This window comes from Ictidomys tridecemlineatus, chromosome 1 (genome assembly GCF_052094955.1).
Source record: "Ictidomys tridecemlineatus isolate mIctTri1 chromosome 1, mIctTri1.hap1, whole genome shotgun sequence".
NCBI lineage: Eukaryota > Metazoa > Chordata > Mammalia > Rodentia > Sciuridae > Ictidomys > Ictidomys tridecemlineatus.
In genome coordinates this window covers 168,583,129-168,589,430 of record NC_135477.1, presented here as the reverse complement: position 1 = coordinate 168,589,430, position 6,302 = coordinate 168,583,129, and positions in this window count along the sequence as shown.

Here is a 6,302-nt window from a genome sequence, read left to right as displayed (position 1 = left end):
GTGGCTAATAATAGTATTTATTTTGCACCTGAAGCAAATAATTCACATGCCTCACCCTAGTCTTGGTCCTGATGTGATGCTGAACACAAGCAGCTTGTGTTTGTACACACTTGTCATTCAACATGCAGTTATTTCCTCCTTTATTTTGCTTTTGCTCAGTATTCGCCTTTCAAACAATATTCAGCATTGGCTATGTGAGAGGCAATGCTGGGAATAGCCAGGACTGATTCCAGGTTAATCAGGAACTAGGAATAGCCATAGAAATAAAGCAGGCACAAATTACACCTTAAAACAGAGAAGCCCTGCAATAAGTAAAAAAAGGAGGACATGAGTCGGTAGAAAGGTAACTCTTATTTGGGTGAACTTGGAGAAATCTCTTGGAGAAAGTCACATTTGAGATGAACTTAAAAAGGGAGCTTAAGTGGATTGGATATATCTCATATCCTTTTGGGAGTATAGAAGAAATAAATCAATTAAATAAAATGGGTAGATTTTGTGAATAACAGGTATGACAATGGCATGGCTATATTTTCTTCTGTGAGATTCCACATAATAATATAAATATACTTCAATAGCAATAGCTATAGTAAATATTTCAAAAGGACTGGCTTGCCTTTTTGTAGGAGTCTAAATCTATTTGTAGTTCTTCAGTTTGGAATCGATAACTGACCATCTCCCTTGGTGGCACCCCATGTGCAGGACACCAATCTTTCTGTTATTGAAGAAAATCTAAACTGCATAATACAGTAGATCCCAAATGCCAGGGTTATTGCTGCCTCCTGCTGGTTAAGAAAAATAAAAATGTAGAGAGCAAAGCAAACTGAATCCCTCCCACATACTGCACACAGGTGTGGGTTGTTGAGATTGTTATTCATGATAAGGTCATTCAAACTAATGAAGTAAAAACAACAACAACAACAAAGCGATTAGTAATTGAAATTATACTGCAGACTTCAGGGGAAAAATGCATTACGATTATTCTTGCCCAAAGGACATTCATTTAAATAATATATGTAAGCTGATAAAAATCACATGATAGGAAGAAGCATGTGCTGGAGATGACAATTTTATGCTAGCTTCCTATTCTATCTGCTGATTGAAAAGACCAAGATACAATGTCATGACTGACAAGAGCTCAGAGATTCTTATTAATGAACCTGTCTACAATGATAGAGGTAGGAAGAAAAACAAAATCACCAGAGTGCTGAAACAATTAAGACTTTCTTATGCAAAAATAAATAAATAAAACCCTGACCCAGAACTTTAACTATATACAAAATTAATTCAAAAAAGTTCATGGACTTAAATGTAAGCCTTAAAACTGCTATAATAAAACAAAGAGGAAAAATCCTTATGACCTGTTAGGCAAAGATTCTTGGATAGGACACAAAAAGCATGAACCATAAAAGAAATTGATAAACAGGACTTCAGTGAAATTAAAAACCTCTGCTCTTTGAAGGATGCTATTAGGGAAAATGAAAAGATTAGCCACAAGTGGAGAAAAAATATCTACAAACCACATATCTAATAAAGAACTTATATCCAGAGAATGTATGTTTGTGTATGTGTATATATACAACACAACAGTTTGAGAACAAGCTAATTAAAAAATAGGCCATTGCACCAGGCACCATGATGCACGCCCATAATCCCAGTGACTCAGGAGGCTGAGGCAGGAGGATCCCACGTTCAAAGCCAGTGTCAGCAATTTAGTGAGGTCCTGAGCAACTTAGGGAGACCCTGTTTCAAACTAAACAATAAAAAGAGCTGAGGATGTAGCTCAGTGGTTAAATGCCCCAGTACCAACAATCAAAAAAGAAGACATCTAACACTAGGAAAATACCAATTAAAACCACCATACATCTATTAGAATAATCAAGTTTAAAAAAGAACAATTACCATGTACAGTGGTGCATGCCTGTGATCTCACAGCTGGGAGGCTGAGGTAGAAGGATTGCAAGTACAAAGACAGCCTTAGCAACTTAGCAAGGCTTTAAGTAACTCAGTGAGACCCTTTCTCTAAATAAAATATTTTAAAAAGGGATGGGGATGTGACTCAGTGGTTCAGTGACCCTAGATTCAATGCCCAGTACCCCAAAAAAGGGGACAATTAATAAATTCAGATTGAGGAGGCAGAGCAATTATAACTTACAGGTTGCTAGTAGAAATGAAAATGATGTAATCTCTTTAGAAAACTGCTTGGCAGTTTCTTATTCAGTTAACAATTCTATTCTATATTGTCATCCAAAGGAAAATAAAACAAGTCTATACAGTGTCTTATATGTGAATGTTTATAGCAGCTTTATTCATAATCACCCCTAACTGAAATAATCCAAATGTCCATCAGCTGGTATATGGATAAAAGAATTATGTACATCTATACAACAGAATATTCCTCACCTTAGAAAGGAACAAATTACAGATACATACAACAACAACTTTGAGAGACTCAAAAGTATTATGTTAACCCATTCAGTCACATAATCCTAGATGTGGACTTATATTGAGCAACAAATATATCATTTATGGTAATTTTTGCACCTGTGCTAATTTATTGCAATATTTGTAGAACTGGAAACTTGGGACTTAACAGGTTAAGAGAAAGACACAAGACACAAAAGTCTACATACTGCCTGATTCCATTCATGTAACATTCTGTAAAAAGCAAAATTATATAAACAGAAATCAGATCAATGGTTACTAGGGGTTAGGCATGAAGGGAGGGAGCTGAATACAAAAGGCCACAAAATAATAAACTTGTTCAAAGAGAAATAAACAACATAATTCCACTCAAAATAGCTACAAAAATACCTAAGAATAAAATTAACCAAGGAATTGAAATGTCTCCTCAATGCAAATGTAAAGATACTGTTGAAAAAAATTGAAGGGAACACACACACACAAAAATGGCAAGATATCCCCCATTCATAAATTGGAAGAATCAATATTGTTAAAATGTCTCTACTACCCAAGGTACTCTAGAGGTTCAATGCAATTTTCATGAAGTATCAATGTTATTCTTTACATAAATAGAAAATAAAATCATGAAATTTATATTAAAAAAGCCCACAAAAATTGTTCAGGTGATAGAAATGTCATATGTGTTAATTCTGGTAGAGGTGGTTACATGGTATATCTTCATCAAGACTCATTTAAGACTCATGTACCTTTAAAGTTAGTTTTAGTATATATAAATTACACTTCAATAAACCTAGATTTAAAAACAATCAACAGGGTGAAGAACAACTAAGAATATTTCTGATTCCCACTTAGATATAAATGATAGACAGTGATATGCCAAGAATCTAAAAGAAGGAAAATGCCAGTTACTACATAACATTGTCACCTCCCTTTACTTTTCTTTTGCTCACTAGTTATAGAGCATACAGGTTTCCTTGCTGTCTCTAATTTAAGAAGATCATGGCAGTCTCAGGTTCTTTGAAATTGCTGTTTCTAAGATCTCTGCAAGATTAATTAATTAATTAATAATTATTTACGCCCTATTTCCAAAGTCCCCCACTGTGACTTCCCTAACTACTACCCTCTTAGATAAAGTAACTACCCCATCCACATCACTATCACATTAATCTATATCGTTTTTCCTCCATAGCCCTTATCAGTATTTGAAATTCGTATGTGTTTACATACTGTCCTTTGTATCTCTTCATTAGAAGGTAGGTCTTTTGAACGTCTTCTTAATCTTTAAAGACTTGTTGAACAGATGTATTCCTTGTTAAACTATAGTAGTTTAGATCCTTCAAACATAGGCAAATAAACATTTTTATGCATCATATGATATGATGTTTATATGCCCCCTCAAATGATATGGATTTTATAGCCATTACTCATTTACAGTCTACTGAAAAGAACACTGGAATAAGAGTCAAGTTCTAGATTCTAACCTTGATCCTGCTACTAACTATTAGACACTACACTTGGGGGCCAGTGATTCCATCTCAAGACAAAAATGCACAATTACACAAACATATATACACAGGGATACTCATCAAACCGTGTAATTACAGTAGCAAAAACTGAGAGAAAAATAATTTTACTCAATGGGGCTCTGGCTAAATTGACTATATCCATCAAAGTCATGCTATGAATTCAATTTAAAAATGATGACTGTATACTTTTCCCCACTTATCTAAGGTTTCACTTTCCAAGGTTTCAATTACCTTTGGTCAATCATGGTGTGAAAATAGCAAATGGAAAATTCCAAAAATAAACTGTTTTAATTAATTAATTTATTAGTGCTGGGGATCAAATCCAGGCCTTATGCTTGCTAGGCAAGTGCTCTGTCACCAAGCTATATCTCTAATCCCTAACTAAGTAATTTATAAATTTAATTTATAAGTTTTAAACTGTGTGGCATGTGAATATCTATGGAAAAAGAATTCCAGGCAAACGCAGTGGCCCAGAGGCAGGAATGTGCTTGCCATTTCCTGGGAAAGAAAGAAAGCCAGTGAAGTTGGAGAAGAGTAAGCATGGAAAGAAATGGTGGGTATAATATAATATGATAGGTATCCAAAGACTAGATTTTGTAGGGCCTTATATAGGATATGGTGGGGACATTAGATTTTATTCTAAATGTAACAGAAAACTTTGGAGAATTTTGAATAGAGGAATGATAGGTTCAACCCTATGTTTTAAGAGAGTGTGGTAAACACAAGGACAAAAGTAGAAGAGAGGAAATCAGTTGGGAGGCTAGATCAGAAGTCCAGGTGCCAAGGAATAATGACATGAGCTGGGATCATAGCAGTGGGAGTGTGAAAATTAGTCCTATGTGAGACTTGACTTATTTTTAAATTGAAGTAATACAAAAGGCTCACACGGCAGTTTCAGTGGATATTGAGAGGAAAACACAACTCTTTAGATTTCTGCGTTTGCAAATGACTTAAATGCCACTGGGTAAAGATGTCTAATACTTTTGGATACAGGAGTCTGATGGGCACAGTGTTCAACAGCCTGCATGTCATCACTTGGTTGTTATGGCCTGGATTATATCTAGCTGAGAAGCGGCTTGAGAACTGAGTCCTAGGGCAAATGTGCCAAGTGCTACTGACAGCTGGGAGTGAAATGAGGACTGCAAATGACCACTGGAAGTCACTGGTATAGGACACATAGGTGTCAGGAGTGGAGAGAAAAGCCTGATTGTGGCAGGCTCAAAAGTGGATAAATTTCTTTACCAAAATACTTGATGTTGGCTGGGGGCCTGGGGTATGTGGTTATTGAGATGGGGAGGAACCTACAGAGCAAAGGTAATTAAAAGACACATTAGCTAATTGAAACACATAGAACTTCTTTGGAACCTGAGATAACTGAAATGCAAATACAAATGTGATAGCTGATAATAAAGAAGAATTATTAATTTATTTTAAAATAAGAATGATTCTATGGTTATATGATAAAATGTCCTAACCTTTTAGAAAATCAGGCTGAAACAAAAATGAAATGAGGTCGATGGGCAGATAACTGAAGTTGGGTGATGAGTATTCTTTACGCTCTACTTCTGCTTACACTTGGAATTCTTCATAATGAGCTTTAAAAAAACAAAACCAAAGAATCTTATTTCTAAAGAGATATAGTTGATCACTTTTATCAGAATTAACAATTTTATTGTTTATGTGAAACATGCTTTGACTTCCACAAATTCAGAAATTTGTGACATACTTCTCATAAAAATAAGGCTCCAAAGAAACATTTACACCAGTTTTTTTATTTTTCACTTGGTAATTTGTGGGCTGGAAATATAAAAGGGATCCCTGAATTCCTAAATGAAAATAAAAGTTAATGGATAGTTAAGAAATGGAGATTCAGGGCTGAGGCTGTAGCTTTGTGGTACAGAGCTTGCCTAGCACGTGTGAGGCACTGGGTTCGATCCTCAACACCACATAAAAACAACAACAACAACAACAACAAAAAGGCATTGTGTCCATGTACCACTAAAAATAATAGTAAAAAAATAGAAACGGAGATTTAGAAAATATTACTGGTTCCCAATCAGGTTCACATATACTTCTAGTACCAGTATTTATCTACCTATAGATCGGTCAGATAAATATATCTATGAGTATATATATCTCACACACAGTCCAATTTCGTTTTTTAAACATTACTTTTGACAGTGGGTTAGCGTTAAAACTTTTTTAAAAAAATACTTGTCTTTATATTTTCTATGTAAATCAAACGAATGTCTTAATTTTAAGTGCTAAATTTCAAAGGCCGGGGAAAAAAAAGGAAATATTACTTTTGCTGACGAAAGCACAAAGAAATACTCCCCACACCTGGCAGGTTTCTAC